This window comes from Parus major, chromosome 11 (genome assembly GCF_001522545.3).
Source record: "Parus major isolate Abel chromosome 11, Parus_major1.1, whole genome shotgun sequence".
Classification (NCBI taxonomy): domain Eukaryota; kingdom Metazoa; phylum Chordata; class Aves; order Passeriformes; family Paridae; genus Parus; species Parus major.
Window position 1 is genome coordinate 871871 of NC_031780.1, and position 17365 is coordinate 889235.

A 17365-nucleotide genomic window follows, 5' to 3' on the forward strand; every position below is an offset into this window, starting at 1 on the left:
GAGGGCAGCACATCACGTGAGAATCTGAGACAAACCTGTTTTCAGAATTCCAACTGTGCAACTGACTTCCTAAGGAAAAAAAGCCTAATTTAGCACCATCATCCTAACAATATCCTATGGAGTCTTAGAATCACAGACTGGATTTGAGTGGGAAGCAACCTTAAAGCTCACCTTGCTCACCCCCTTCCACAGCAGGGACACCTTCCACTGTCCCAGGCTGCTCCAAGCCCTGTCCAGCCTGGCCTTGAAATCTGCCAGGGATCCAGGGGCAGCCACAGCTGCTCTGGGCACCTGTGCCAGGGCCAGGAATTCCTTTTCAATACCCCATCCATCCCTGCCCTCTGGCAGTGGGAAGCCATTCCCTGTGTCCTGTCCCTCCATCCCTTGTCCCCAGTCCCTCTCCAGGAGCCCCTTCAGGTGCTGGAAGGGGCTCTGAGCTCTCCCTGGAGCCTTCTCTTGAGGTGAACAACTCCAGCTGTCCTCGTCTGGCTCCAGAGCAGAGGAGCTCCAGCCCTTCGATCCATGACCTCCTCAGGGCTTGCTCCAACAGCTCAGTGTCTCCCATGTGTGTATTAATCCCAGGGGTTTGATCTCTCTTCCTCCTTGTGTGTTACCCAGGAGACCTCCGAAGAGTTTGCTCCATCCTCTGGTATTTACAGCTCTCAATTCCAGCTTGTTGTACACCTGCAGCCTTAGGTGTGCTCACCAGGTGTTTCAGGATAGAGTCTGGCTGTCATATTTTAGACCACATTTCAAGTAACTTGGTCTTTATCAATGAAGCATGAAATTAAAGATTTGCTCTTAATGGTCTTGTGATCTTTCGGAATGTGCTTCAATTCTAATGCTGGCTTTTCCTTCCCTCTGTCTTTATCATATTGTTGGAATTACTCACAAAGATTAGAATTGTGCTGCTTGTGGATTACTGCAAAAATCATGTGCTCCCTGAGAAAAAATTATCCTGTGGGAGTCTTGGATGTAAGCATCCCTCTAAAGGAAAAGGCTTGATAGAACCTTCACCACACTGGAAGTCAAAAATAAATTATTTAAACAACAAAAAACCCCCAAGAACCAGCCCAAAGAGACAAGCTCTCAATCACCCAATAACTTGGGGTTTGGAAAGGAGCTTTTGGAGTCAACTCTGAATATTTTATGTGTCATGATAGATGATGATGATGACAATTCACTCCTCTCAGAGGATTTCTGGAGGAGAAAGGAATAGAAGTGTCTGTATATGTTCAACTTACACACGAAATAGACAGCGTTCTATAGTTCCCTGCAGATACACACTGCTGCAATCCCTCATTTTGGAGCCCCTCACTAAACATTTTGAGTAGCAGCAGCCTTGAACGTCTGCCTGTGATTTTCCTGTCCTGCTACAGGTAGTAGTGCCAGTGCCAGCTGGAGTAAAGGCTGGCACTCATTTACAAGGGCTTGTACAAACTGCTGTGCTCATCTCTGAGGAAAAGCAAATGCAGACGCTCCTTGTCTGCAATCCTGTACAACAGGAGCAAAAGTGAGAACGATTGTTGCCTTCCAATCCATTCTGTGAATCTATGAACTCATGGCAGAAATTTATGGTCGAGTCCAAGCTTTCAGAAGAAAAACAACTCTCCTGGCTTTTCTCACATCAGATGCAGCTTCACAGTCCAGAACACATCAATAGTGAACTGCAGTCCAGCGCTTTCCAGAGGAATCCCAAGTGCCTGGGTACCTTTAAGAACTCCTCCTGCCATAAACCTACTCCACACACACCAGACTTCAAATGAAACTTTGTGTTTTCACCTAAACACAGGCCAATGTTTATATATGCTGAACTATAAATAGCATTAAAGCAAAAACTGACGAATTCCAGAAACATGAGAGTTGTTGCAAGGAAATTAATTCTTCCCCAGAGGATACAGCTCCCCCCATGCCTCGCACTGCTCAGCCCCTCTCCATCACCACGTTTTACACGTGTCTGCACTCACCAATGCTGAGAACATGAAATTTCCTGCTAGAATTTTACGTTGATTCATGCAGAAAACACCCACTAAAGGGAAAGGCTGCTGCAGAAATGCAGTATTACATTTGGAGGCAAAAATAGCATTCAGCATCATTACGTATTTCTACATAATTAGCAAGAAAAGAAGTGTAGACAGAATTCCTGCTTCCAGCAGCTAGTGCTGAATCAATGAGGAACTTTAAGCTGTCTGACAGCACTAAGTGTCTTCTAATTTATTGCTGATTTAAATTTCTTTGAGAAATAAATTGGTTGATTCCAAGTTTCTGGGGTTTTTTCCTGGAAGTAGCTCCATTTATACTCAACATTTAAACACATTTTCTCTCTCCCTACAGGAAGCAAGGAACACGTGTTTCAGGATTTATGTTATATTGAAATATAAACAAGATAACACACAAACAAGATAAACACTAGTGATCAGCCAAAAGTCCCACACACTCATTTCCCCACACAAAACCTCACCTGCATAAAGTTAATCAGTTATAAGACATTATCTACAGTAAACTTCCAAATCTCTTATCTTTCCTCAAAATATCTTGCCTAGACAAGCCCAGCTTCACAAATTCTCCTCCAAAACCAAGGACACACAGGGATAGACAGATTTACAAAAAGTATTTTAAGTGTCAAATTTCTTCAACTGCCCTTTATCCGATTATTCTGCCCCTATAATCTCTCATCTGAGATCAGCTGCTTGGAACTTTGATCTTCCTGCCAGTTGTACTGACAGTCCAGAAAATTCTATTTCACATGGTTATATGGACCAGAACCACACCAAACATGGGATCAGGATTCAACAACACAGCACTTGGAACACGGAAAGAGAAGATTTTGTTGTGTACTACTTGAATCTGCACAAAACATTCTGAATTTATATATTAGTTAAAAAAAAAAAATCAAGAAATTTAGGAAGGAATTTTTCCCAGTGAGGGTGGGCAGGCCCTGGCACAGGTGCCCAGAGAAGCTGTGGCTGCCCCTGGATCCCTGGAAGTGCCCAAGGCCAGCCTGGATGAGGCTTGGAGCACCATGGGCTGGTGGAAGATGTTCCTGCCCCATGGCAGGGGGTGGAACTGGATGGGCTTTAAGGACCCTTTCAACCCAAACCATTCCAAGATTCTCTGGAATTGGGTCATTTGAAGTTAAAAGAACTGCACAAAAGGTGCACATGACACATGACCACCAGTCCACACAAAATACATCCCTGGGTCAACACGGACCTGGACCAGCAGCTGGTGACAGGATCTGTCTTCAATGGGGAGAGGAGAGGCCTTGGAAAGATTTAGGAAAAGAAACGCTGGGAAGGGACAAAAAACAGTGTGTGAAACTGATGTGGTGATGCTGCAGGAGTGCAAAAGGCTGGTGGCTCATGATGGCAAACCAAATTCTACAGGGTCCTTCACCACCTGTTTTACTCGCTTCCCCTCAGTGCACACACACCACTGCCCTTTTCTAGGAATGATTTTGGGTTTCTACACACAACCTGATCAGGCTGAGTTACCTGGGCCAACAGCAAAGTCCGAGTGCTCTGCCTTCTCCTATCCCCACCAGCAGCAAATACCTCTGGAATTCCTAGTCCATCCTCATCCTCAAAGCACCAAGGGACCTTTCAGAAACACAGCACACCTTGTGACCTGCAACATCACATTCCTCCTCACTCACTACCATGCTGTGATTCCATTTAAACTTTATTCTTAGAACAGAGCAGTTAAGCTTACAGGATCAAAGAGAACACGACTGCTTCCTGTGTGGGAATGCTGAGACAACTCCAAGATTCTGTGAGGAGTCACTGCAGCTTGGTCATGTCCCATACAAAGCCCTACTCTTCCCAAAGAGTAGGCATTCCCAGCATGGAGAGTGCTTTCCCTCCTCATGGAAAAATTTTGCAGCAAAGCAGCAAACCAAATCCACAAGGATCTGTCACACCCAGCACCTTCCTCATCCAGGCCATGAATCCTCCATGACTCTGGCTGCACCCACAGACATTTCAGCTGCACAGATTAAAAACAGTGATTTCTAGACATTCAGTGCCCTGTTATCTCACGCTGTGCTAGGACTGGCTCAGGGTGTTAAAGAACCTCTATGTCCTCAAACTTTTGTGACACAAATGGAACTGAGGTCCTTCTGGTTGGCTGACCAAATCACTGCTACCTGGAACTCGGTACCTGGTGATGCTGGAAGCACAGAGACAAGGAGAAGAGCAGAGAATACCCAATTCCAATGTTTAAAACAACAGCAGCTCATCCATGAGTAATGCAGAGATCTTCACTTTGCCAGGACCTCCAAACACTTCAAACATTATGGAATTTTCTTTACATACAGAAAAGGTACCCCAAGCTTTGCTATTCCAAATCAAAAGCCAAGCCAGCTTACCTGGGACCGCCACAGCCGGAAGCCAAGTCACAAACCTGATAGAGAAGTTTGCTCTGGCCTGCAGGCAAACGAGGCTAGAACTGATGCAGAGGGCCCTGGCTGCAGCTCCAACTCCACCACCACTTCTCCAGGCTGTTCCCATGCTTCCTCAGCCTTGAGGAAGTTGTTGGAATCCAGCCCCAGCTCTCCCCCTGCTCACCAGTGTCTGTTCCACCACTGTGACCTGCCCCTGGTACTTCACCCCCTGTAATGCCAGGGCTCCCCCAGCAGCCTCCCTTCCATCCCCACCCCTGGACTAACAGGTAAGGATGGGTTTCCTGCTCCACGGAAATCATGTGCAGAGCAAGAGCAATACATGGGAGAAGATGAGAACCACCCAAATTATCAGCACTAGCAGCAGAGATGGGGCACTTTCCACTTGCTGCTGACATTTTTGGCCTTAAGGAAAGGTACATCCTGGAAATCCCTTACCACTTCCATGACCTCATGAACAGCCAAGTTAATCCTTGTCTTTTAATAAGCTCCCTGCACTGAATGGCTGCCCAATTGATCCCCACTGATACTCGTCTCCTCAGCATGGTTTAATACCCACACAGATTTGGCTGCTTCTTCCAAAGCCATTTCCTTGCTGCAGCACATGACAGTCACACCAGAGATTAGACAAAACCTTGGTGTCCTCCTCTAATCAGCTGGCGGCATCGGAGCAGAAAGCTCTTCTAATGATGTTCACTAAGCTGATCAAAAAAACAAGCAGGCAAACAGGCCAAGAGAGTTGTTTATATCGAACTGAGATTAAAAAACAATTAGAAATCATGAAGCAGCAAGTAGCCTCTGCTCAGGTCAGTGAAGTGAGCACACGTGCTCAGCAAATTAAAGAAACTATAAAGGAGAAATAAGAGTGTCCATATTCCACCTCACTCCCTGCTAGGGATGCAAATTCTGTTTCAGAGCACCTGTACACGTATAAAGGTCCTATAATGTTAATCTAAGGCACAGTTTTGGGCTAAACCTGTATTACCAAGGCTCCAAATGTTAAGATTGCCACTCCTCACTCCAAAGGCCACTGCATTTTAATAAAACAATACATATGACTTAACATATTATAGAAACTTCTGTGGGTAAGGGATGCTAAAACCAGAATCTACTCTAGGCCTAAAAATTCCAGGCCTCTGCCAGAAGACCTTGTGGTTGGTTTATCTGTTTATCCTGCAGTTCAGTTCTACTCAGAATTTCAGCATCCATGATAACCACCACAGCTTAGTGGTTGAGCTTATTGGAGGCCACTGATTCCACCACAGTATCTCAGTTCACAGAGAGTTTTTAGAGAATGATGAAGGAATGGGGGAGCTCTAAATATTCAAAATCTAATCAAAGCTTCACTTTGTTGAAAGACATTCGTATCACATGGCCCTCAGGGATTTTTCTGTACACAAAAGCTTGGGTGTGGGAAGACTTTGAAGCAGATTATTTTGCCCATCAGGAAGAGCCCGTAAGAGCCAGCTGAGGAACCCTCTGGCTCCTCACCCCAAGATAAACAGGTTTTCCTGCAGACCCCAGGAACAGCATTGACTAAGTTTGGTTATTACAACACAGAGAATTCAGAGAATCACAGAATCCTGGAATGGTCTGGGTGGGAAGAGATTTTCACACACATCTCATTCAAACCCCTAGCCATGGGCAGGGACACCTTCCATTATCCCAGGCTGCTCCAAGCCCTGTCCAACCTGGCCTGGAACACTGCCAGGGATCCAGGGGCAGCCACAGATTCTCTGGGCACCCTGTGCCTCCCCACCCTCACAGGGAAGAATTTTCATCCCAGTATCCCAATAGAATCCTAACAGAATTAAGGATACATTTCAGAAAACATTTTAGAAAACTAGAGAGAGTTCACATCTCATAGCATGACTGCTCTCCCTTCCTCACAGGCAAACCTGGAGAAGCAACCTCAGGACCCACTGGAGTAACTCCTGCAGTGAAAATACAACAGTTCAGTACCTTCTAGCGTTTGAGTGAGAGACAAAACTGTTCCTCCAGCTGCTTTGGGACAGCACACCCATAACCCCTGACAAAGAATGACAGGGAATCTGTCCCCAGCCCACGGAATGTTTTAGGCATTGAGATGGCAGTGCCGATAACAGGGACCGGCACAGGGACTGCATGGATAGGAGCCAAAGAAGGATAACAAGGATTCAGTAAGAAGCTAAACAGAGGAAGCTCTGAGAGTCTGAGAAAGGAAACTAGGAGAGAGACAAAGCTCAGTGCATAAACCAGAACAGAAACAGACTGAGACAGGCACAGCCCAGACAGATCAGTGACCACTAAAGCACTTCCTACTTCAGTGCTGAGAGTTTGTTGTTGTTGAGGTTTGGGGTTTCTCCTTTTTTTTTTCCTTTTTTTTTTTTGTTTGGTTGGTTTGTCTGAGTACCCCTTAGGAGATACAAACTCTCACTTGCAGAAGTGAGAATTGTCCATGACAACTGCAGGCTCTGCTTAAGGGACAGAGGAGATTTTTATATTATGAAGTTAGAAGAAAAAGATTTGGAAGATGGAAAGAATATACAACAAAGAGTAAATCAGTTTTTGTTCTGTATCTGTCAAAAGAGGATTTAGGACACATTACAGACCACCACTCTCCTGCATTTCCTAATGTCTTTGCAACTTCACTGATTCAACATCACAAGCTTGGCAGCAAGGAAAACAAGACAAACAGTCCTGAAAACAGGTTTAGGTTTCACACAGAACAAAAATGAAGGACCCTGCTTGAGCATACATAGAACAGATAAAATACGTCAACTCTTCAAAGAATCACAGAATCACTAAGGTTGAGAAAGACCTTCAAGAACACAGAGACCAACTGTTAACAGAGCTCTACCAAGTCCCACTAAACCACAGGGATATAGAATTTGATGGGATATGGGAAGAAATTCTTCCTAGTGAGGGTGGGGAGGCCCTGGAACAGGGTGTCCAGAGCAGCTGTGGCTGCCCCATCCTTGCAAGTGTCCAAGGGCAGGTTGGACGGGGCTTGGAGCAACCTGAGACAGCAGAAGGTGTCCCTGCCATGGCAGCGGGTGGAACAGGATGAGCTTCAAGGTCCTTGCAATCCAAACCATCCTAGGATTCTGACTTGTGACATCCTGTGACATAACTGGCAAAAGCCAGAGCAAGCAAGAAGCTGCCCATAGGCAGTGAGGCTGAGCAGAAGGACAACAGACACTATGTAAGTCTCAATGCAGACACCTTAAAATATTTTACAGTTACTGGTCTAATCATTCATATTTTTGCAAGAGTTGAAGCTGAGCTGTAGTAAGATCCTAAGTGACAAGGCTCCCAGTCCTATCCCCAGTGCCAAATCCACCAGGATACACTTACTAAAACATTTCTTTTATTTCATATTTTTGAGTATGTCTGAATTCAATTAAATGAAGGACTCAAGAAAAATTGAGCATGCAACCTAAAATACATAAAGACTAATTAGCATGTTCATACTAATTTGCCCAACATTGCCCATGGATTTCCACACAGATCTCAGATGCAGGTCTGTCACCAGAGACGTGCCATGCTGTCCTGCCAGAGGAAACCAACTGCAGAGCACTGTCCCCTCAATCTGCCACGCCACCCTCGGTGTATCTGTGACGGCGGAGCAGGGAAAGACTAGAAGCAGGTCTCCTGTTATTGTCAACCCTGGCAGGGCTAGATTGCTGCTACAGCAACAGTGGCAGGTTTTCAAAGAAACTGCAGTGTATACAAGGATGTTTTACACAGCCAAACAGAAAATCTTCCTTCCAGTTCCCCCTGGCTTCAGACAAAAGCAGCAAACCCTAAATCAACAGGCTTCACGCGCGCAGAGGGAACGGCAGATGCCGCAGCGCTGCCTGTGCTAGAAAACTTCAGGATTAAAAAGCTGATGTCGGTGCAGCTCCACTCTGAAGAATCCCCAGAGGATTCAAGTGTTCTGTGTTGATGACATAGCAACGTGCACTAAAATTCAAATCTTGCCTGCAAATGCTGCTACTCCCTGAAATGCACATTATGGAGTGTTAGTACAGGAGGGAGTTTCCTGAAAGGCTGTTGTTTTAGAGAAAGATGACCAGTAATAGTTCATAAATTATTAAAGTCATTAATATTTGATCACAATTCTAATATCACAGAACCCCAGACTGGTTTGGGTGGGAAGTGACCTTAAAGCCCATCTCATTCCAACCTCCTGCCATGGACATGGGTATCTTCCACAAGTCCAGGCTGCTCCAAGTCCCAGCCCAGCCCTGAACACTTCCACAATGTCATTTCTTGTAATTAATAACAAAAATTTAAACTGAAAATTGTTTCTTGTATTTTTTTTAAAGGACAAGTATTACTATCAAAAATGGTAAATAGGTAATTTTGCAAGCAATTCGTAACCAGCTCCTGCGCTATATCCCACCAACCTTCAGAAAAGTTGTTAATCTCAATATTCAGGATTCTGCACAGCAGGGTAGAGTTGAGAAATTAATCCTTTTAAAGTTGAATTTCAACAACTGACAAAGGCATGTGTTAGCTGAATTCTATTTATGGCATTCATCCAAATATCAAATAAAGCTTTCCTGGCTGTGTTTCAGTCATCCCCATTCACAGCTCAAAGAGGACTTTTACAAATGTAGACAGGCAGTATAAATCCTGTATCTTGTTTGCTTCCAATTTTACACATCTCAGAATGAGAGAACAACATTATTTAGGAACTGTCACTTCAAGGAACAGACCAGTAATGACTTACTGAGACATCTATCCCATGCAGTTGTAAACTCCAGACAAAAACCACAGCATATAAAAATACTCCTAAAATACAACTGTGGACAAGGGAGAGCAGAAGGTAGGCTGGCAGAGTAGTAGGCACATGAACAAGGAATCATGGAATTCCAGACTGGCTGAACTTGGAAGGACCTTAAAGCTCACCTCGTTCCACCCCTTGCCATGGGCAGGGACACCTTCCTCTAGACCAGGCTGCTCCAAGCCTCATCCAACCTGGCCTTGAAATGTTTAAAGAAACCCAAATAGAAAGAGATCAAAGAACATCAGTAATAGCTATTTATCAACCCCTTTAAAACACCTGTGTTGTTTCAAAAATCAAAGTTCACCAGAAACAGAGGTAATCAGGCAATTCCTTAGGTACAATGCACCACTCAAATTCAGGGACACACAGAACCAACCTGACCTGCAGTTTACTGTTGTCTCACAACAGTATTTCTCAGCCTTTACAAGTTTGCACCATTTTTTCTGATGGGGTTATTTTTGTCATCTCTTACATTTGCTGTGAGCAAGAAAAGCAGCAGCAGCAATGAAAGACACAAGATTCTTTCTTTTGAGGCTGTACCACAACACGTAAGGTGAGGAACAAAAGGCATTCTGACAGACTTCCAACACACCGCAGCCACCTCTTGGGTTCAATATTTCATTATAAACCTGGATGTACAGGCTGTGCTCCTGAGACCTGACCTGTCCTAGTAACTCTCAACACCACATTCAGCATCCTGAGCCCACAGAGCGCCTCCACGCCTCCCTGCCTTGACTCCCATTAAAAAGTGTGCTCTTTCATCACCATCAAAACTGAAAAATGTTTGTGCTTCCTACCATCACTTTGCTATCTACTGCTAACTCAACTGTTTGATGATAAACACTGTTCTCCAAACCCCTGAGGAAGCTCAGTACAGAGCACTCCTGGCACAGTTACACAGAGCTCTGGTGGGAGTCTGACACCTCTAACGCTGCCAAGGGACCAACTGATCGGGGACACGAGGAGCATGCACCGGTAAACCTGTGACAACTGCAAGGGATTCCTCAGGGAAATAAAGATGGACAAGGCTCGGGGGGATCTCATCCCTGTGTGGAAATTCCTGATGGGGGGCAATGAGAGGCTCCTCTCAGCAGTACCCCATGACAGGACAAAAGGCAAAGGGCACCAATTAAAACATATTCAATTCCATCTGAATTATCTTACCCATGATGACAGCCAAGCAGTGGCCCAGGCTGCCCAGGATGGCTGTGGAGGCTCCGTGAGGACAGGCAGACCCTGCTGGGCACAGTCCCAGCACCTGCTCCAGCACTGATTCCATGATCTCCAGAAGTCCCTGCCAGCCCCAAGGGACTGAAAAGCTGGCACTGCTTCAACAAGACTCACCCACCTCTCCCACCACCAGAACATCTGACTGTTTTCAGAGCTTTAACCTAAGTCAGATTCCTGGGCTCTGCAGCATTTACTTGTGAGATAAAACCAAGACTATTAGAAACTGTAATTATAAATTCCTCGGTAAATCTGCTTTAATAGGGATACACATTCCAAGGAAAGCTGCCCTTTTCCCTCCCTAAGAAACAAAATATATTCAAATAGGAGGAGACCTCCCCATTCCTAAAGTGAAAACAGAATAAACTTTAAATGAAATACAAGTATTTCTTCACCACATATACAACCAGACTGTGGAATTTCTTGCTGAGTCCAAAACCAGATCAAGTGTCAAAAAAAAAATGAGTTGAAGTCTAGATATTCCTATTCTGCCCCAGATAGTAAGGATTTACACATCTCCACACTACAGAATCCTCACTGCAAAGGCAAAAAACTGTCAATTAACAGAAGCTCTGAACTCTGCAGCTGATTATTCCCCCATTGCCCCATAGTGCTCCTATCCAAACCCACTGACTCTTCTGCTGAGTGAATCCAAACACACAAAAACCATCAGGCCTCCACACAGTGAGGGACTGAAACAACTGGACTTAGTGTCAGTTTTTCTGAACGGGAATGGAAACTCCAACGCTTGGAAACTTTTCAGGACTGTCTTTAAATCTCTCTCTTCCATATCTTCACCCTGACAGGAACCACTGTCCATCCTCCCTCTGTCTGCCAAACCTCCTGACCTTCATCACAACTCAACCTGCTTTCAGGATCACAACCTTGTGCTTCTTCAGCACATCACATCAGTTCCATAAACTTTGTAAAGTGACCCCAAATTCTTTCTAGTCATTTAAAAAGCAACCACAAAACCTTTCCAAATGCTGAAGGGACAAGTGTTGGAAGGGAATGGAGAACAATTACAGGGCGTGTTTATGTAAATAGCGACAACATTGCTCAGGTTAGTAAATGATATTCACATCACAGATGCCTCAGAGCTACACAACATAGTAAAATAACGTACCTAAAGTTGGACATTTACATTTTAAACACTGCTGAAGCACTGCTTGCTTTGCAAACAGCAGTTACTGGAGATTTTGCTGTGTCCATTAGCACTTGCTATTACTACACAGTTCAAAGCTGGATCTGAGAGTTTGTTTCAGCCAGTTCCTAAAACAATTGCTAATGACAAACTGGCCTGACTGTTCAGCCTCATCACTTTACTCTCTGAATACCCACCAGGACCACACATCTTTCTTCACCTGCACTTTGGCCGCTCACCAACTCCTGCTGGTGTTCACCAGCACTTCTACACTTCAAAATCAGTTCAGGCCATTGTCTTTTTCTATAGAATGAAGTATTATTTAGCTTTCATTTTCACCATCCGGACCAGACATGGCACTCAGTGCTCTGGTCTGGTCAACCAGATGGAGATCACTCAAAAGTTGAACTCAACCTTAGAGGTCTTTTCCAAGCTAAATGATTCTGTGAAATACATTTCATATAAAACTACATAACCTGTCTACCAGTGCAAAAGTCAGATGAAGGCTCCAGGATGCCAATCATTTTTAGTTACAGATATCAAAAGCCAGCTGTGCTGCTTAAAATTTACAAATAAAGGTTAGATGCTTCATAAAAAATGAAAAAAATCTTAACCTACAACCTCAGAAATGTATGACGAGAAAATTCTACCTCTTGGCAACACTAATCTGCACAAGAGAACCACAGAACCATAGAACGGTTTGGGTTACAAGGGACCTAAAAGTTCATCTCCTTCCACCGCCTGCCATGGGCAGGGACACCTTCCAATAGACCAGGCTGCTCCAAGCCTCATCCAACCCGGCCTTGGACACTTCAAGGGACAGAAGAATTGGGCAATGTATGAACATTCTCTAATAGAACAAACTACAACTTTCAGAGAAGCATAAAATATCCAAAACGAGTCAAACTGACAATCAAAGAATCCAACTAGTCTTCGAACCAAAGAACCACACCTTTCTTCATGGACAGAGCTGCCCAGGGCACTGGTGGAGTCCCCAGCCCCGGGAGTGTTTGAGAACTGTGTGGACATGGCACATGAAGACACCGTGAGTGGTGAACATGGAGGTGCTGGGCTGACACTTAGGCTTGGGGATCTTAAAGGTCTTTTCCAACCTCAACCATTGCACAATTTACACTTGGGTACAAACAGAGAAGCACTGGGGAACTCAAGGCAGGAGCAGACTCACACTCCTTCACCAACACCTGAGGCAAGAAGCCTTTGTGGTGTCCTGCCCAACCCTCCAAGCTCCAGAAGGAGATTCCCACAGCAGTTCCCAGAAAGCAGCCCCAGCAGGAATCCTGTCTGTCCAGGTCTCGGCACAAGAGCACAGGCACAGCAAGTGCAACAGAAGGCACAATGCAAGGAGCATTTCTTCCCATGGCAGAGTCAGTTCAGCAGTTTTAGCTCATCTGCTCCCACCTCCACCACTTGATCCCAGTGCCCCAGAGCCCCCCTTTCCTGCCATGACACCGCTCCTTCTGCAGCTGCACCGTAACTAGACCAGGAAGCAGAACAATGTGAGAAACTCCGATCAGAAGTACAATATCCCCATTCTAGATCAGCTTCCCAATCCCATTCATCTCCCAACCACAAACAACAATTGTGCTGGCACGATTCAGAGCACAGTCCATGGGTGAGAACAGACGGTGAGGAAAAGGGGCTGCTCAGACAGCTCTGCCACCAGAATATTCAATTTACACCCTTGAAAGCTGTGAATTCAAAGTCCTCCCCCTACCCCCAGCACCACACAATCATCTTGCAGCAACACATTCCAGAGTTTTGTTTTGAAAGCCAATAAAGGAGGAAGATTCCAAGGAGGAAAGGACGTCTACGAGGCTGACGCACAAGTTAAGGAACTCTGGTTGAATCCATTTTGGTTAAGTCAGAATGTCCCAAGGGCAGCTGGCAGAGCTGCAAGAGTTGGATGCAGGGATCCATCCCTCACAGAACACTCAGCCATCCACCGTGGCACCTTCTAGCAGCTACAAAAAGAAGATAAAAATTGCTACAAAAAGAAGCCAAGTCTGATTTCTATTTCTAAAACCCGCTAGTACTAGTTCTAAAGTTCTAAGCTATTTTTATAAAGCATCTTTTTTATCCCTCTTGGATAATTTAGTCACTGTCTTACTAGAGTTATCCCTGGGATCATAGGAAGAAAAGAGTTCTGGTAGGAAAAAAGAAAAATCAGCAAACCCCATGTTTTGTATCACAATTCCAAGCAAACACAAGTGGATTACAGTCAGTTCACATTTACACATGAAGAATGTTTGATTTTTGGTTATATGATGTTTTTAGGGCAAACAAACTATTTATCAGACAACTAACATTCTTCTTGTTGCTACCAAATTCCAGGAAGTCTCTCAGCTTTACAGTCACTCCATTGTGGAAAGCAAAATCTGGGACCTGAATAAAAACTTCTAACTGCACTTGCTGCAGTGCAAAAATTCCATTTTATTAGCACAGACACACATTATTGGGTAACTCAAAGTGCATGTATTAGCTAAATTAATCCCATGTTTAATCAGATTTGGTACCTGACATCTGATGAACTGCTTTAATTACAGGTTTTCACCTCTGCTGTTGCCAACGAAGAGCCAACTTTGCTCTATTTGAATGCTGCAGATGATATTCAACCACAGGACAACCAGCCTCGAGGTTTTAGGTTTTATGCTCCAGTGATTTTTCTACTACATTACTAATCTGTATGCACATTTGGGTTGGTTTATTCCAAAAAGGACAGTGTGTTACGTAAAGACGGGAAAGAAACATACTACAGCCTAAATATTTTCAGCATGAAGTGATGCATATTTTTTTTATAGCTCTGTTAACTTCTTAGCAGGAGATGCCATCCTTCTGCAGTGGTTACAAAGCATTTCTTAATTGATTATACATTATTTAATACTGACTATACATTAAAGGACTGGTTTTGGTCCTTCACACAAGTCAGCTCCTCAGGCTTTGTGGGATGAGGGCCTTGGAATCCACACTTCCCATTTCTTTCACTTTTAACAGCTACAACCAACATATAAAACATTTAGAGATCCTATTGCAGAGGCCTGCAAGTTGAGCAGAATTTCACTATCATTTTAAGCCAACATAAGCTGCTGAAAGAACTAGTCCCACCTTTCCCTAAGGCCAGTTTCCACATGTCCCTTCCTTGAGTCAGCACAAGCCATTCATGAAGACCCACAGCAAACACAGGACACTCACCCCATTAAAAATCAACATTCTCCTCTCCTTTTCCTTTGGGAAAGAATAAGGGAGAAGCTGAGTTAATTTTAACATGATCAGCTCCCCAGTCCAGCTCCCTGTGGCCACGTCAGAGTTGGCGCGAGCAGAGCCACAAGGAAAAGAGGAGCACACAACTGCCTGAGCTGTGCACGTGGGAATTCGTTCTGGCTGGAGCTGCTCAGGAAACACACCTACAGGGGCAAAAACTGGAACATAAAGTATTTAGATACTCAAAGAAAATATTCCCTGTCCCAAGATATGCATAAATGAAAAGAAATTACTCAAATGAGTTATGGGAGCAGAGTTTACATTATCGACTCAGACTGCGGAGTGAGTTCATATTACCCACTCACACTCACCTGAGGTGGGGAGGCTTTTAGAGTTCTGTTTAACTTTTTTTTTAATGAGAATATGAAAACAGAATTCTTAACTGAGATGGCGGTGCAAGCCAAAACTTTTAACACATGGTGTGGGGACAGGCTGATGACATAACTCGGCCTGTTCAGAGAAGGGGAGAAAACACACCAGAAAAAAAACCACACTACTAAAAACTTCAGTCACTGGGTTTCAAAATGTAACTTCATTTTTTTTTTTATTGGTGCAGGCAAGCTCTGCCACTTTAACTCCAACAAACCTAATTCTCTTTGTCAATGTCAGAAGCCCCAGTGACTGCAGACTACCCCAAGCTGAGCTCCTCTCAGAAGCTCTGTGCTCCCCAGTGCCCATCAGCGATGCCTCCCAAGACCAGGAGCGCCAGCCACAAGCACCCAGCGTGCACAGGAATGCGATTCAGAGGAGAGGAACTGGCCCCAGTTCAACCTGGGGCTGGATTCCACCCGTGGGGCGGCTGCGCTGCTAAAAGCAGAGCAGTTATAAGAAACTACTCGCTCTAACACACCCTCATCATAAATGCATATTTGTGGTTCTCTCACTGTGTTCAGACCTTTCCCTTTATCTCATCAGTTGTACTTGTACCCTGAGCCAGAGCACTTGTCCATGGGATAAACTTATCTGTATCTATCTAGGAAAAAAAAAAGGTACACTGGATCATGCTCTGATCGGTCAGAGAACCTTTTCCTAAATCCAGCTAAAATCATACTCACAATCACTTCACTGTTCATTCTCAAGAAGTATATTCATTGGTTCTGAAGTTTAAATTGCATCTGAACTTATCATCTCCTTCATCTTTTGTTGTGACAAAATATGAAAAGCAAAACTTGCTTTAAGCTCTTTATAACCCTTCTCTGCATTATACACTGGTGTCATGGCATCTTGCTTGGATCAAGCAGCTCACTGCGACCACAACATCCTTCCCTCAACCTCTTCCAGCTCTGAACCCACATCTATGCGCCGGAAGAAAAATACACTCTTGATTAATCAGTTTGAGACTCTTTTCCAAGCTGAAACACTCAACCATTCCATTAAACTAGAAAAAAAAAAATAAATAAAAGATAATTCACAATAAGATTGGGCTGTTCAAAACTTCTGCTCAATTAACATGTCCTTGAAGCAATTTTGTGACTTACATGGAACCGTTTTATTTTCAATGTGTTACAAACTAACAGTGCACACTTCCCAAATTTCCAGTAGGATAAATCATAACTCCAATGGGGTTTATCACCTGTATTTATAATTGAACTACCCTGTTCCAAAATGCTTTTCCTACTGCTGGCACTCGGACTGAAACCAACTGGAATATGTTGCGCTGGGTAACTAGAAAGCCTTGAGCCCCTCTAGTAACATCCTAAAAAAAACTTACAAGCTACCAGTGGTAACTTTAAAGAGAGACAATTATTCTGAGCAGTTTGAGAGCTTCCAGTAAGTATTTTAATTCATTAAAGTCTTTATATTTCTTATACCTTCATCTCTTACCAACACACAACTCGAAATTCATGAACATATTAGAGTCTTAAAAAATTAAATCTTTCCTTTAACAACATTAAACAGGTTTAAACCTTTACTTCAGGGTAATAAGAGACTTTCCATTTATTTCATTGTATGGTCCCAAAATTGCTCCCCTCACCAGCTGTACTGTGGGAAAGTATATTCAACAAATTACTAGTAAACTACTAACAGGTACTTCTACTATCACTAATAGTAGTGGCTTTCAAGTCTTTTAAACACGAAAAAATGAGTTAAAAACTGTAGCACGTAACACCTGTTCTGATGGACTTACCCATGTTCATGTGCACTTGTCAGAGCTCAAATCCGGTATTATGAAGACAGAAATTAATTTAATTCACGTTTAAACCCACTTCACCCCCTGCGGGTCCGACTCCCCACAGACGATGCTGCTTTACCACGGGGATAACGCCCGGAGATGCTCCGCGCTGCCGGCTCGGGACCCAGGACCCTCCGCTTCCCGGGCTCTGCGCCCGTTCTCACCCCAAACCAGGGCATCCCGCCCCAAAAACCCGAGCTTTCATGTGCCACTGAACCGCGTTCCCGGGAGACTTTAATGAGCAGCTTTGGGGGCCCCCACAGCCCGCGCTCCCCGTTAGTTCCCGCTCCAGGCCGGAGCGTGTCCGTCCCCCGGCCCGGCAGGGACCCCGGGCGGGCCGCAGCCCCCCGCCGCCGGCCCCGCCGCCGG

The 17365-nt window shown here is 44.5% G+C and overlaps 1 protein-coding gene across 6 annotated transcripts in view; it reads right to left on the reverse strand.

Annotated features, from left to right (window-relative positions):
* The window catches only part of NFAT5 (nuclear factor of activated T cells 5), a 55537-nt gene that overhangs the window by 35386 nt on the left and 2786 nt on the right, over positions 1-17365 (reverse strand). The gene's annotated exons all lie outside the window — the stretch shown is intronic.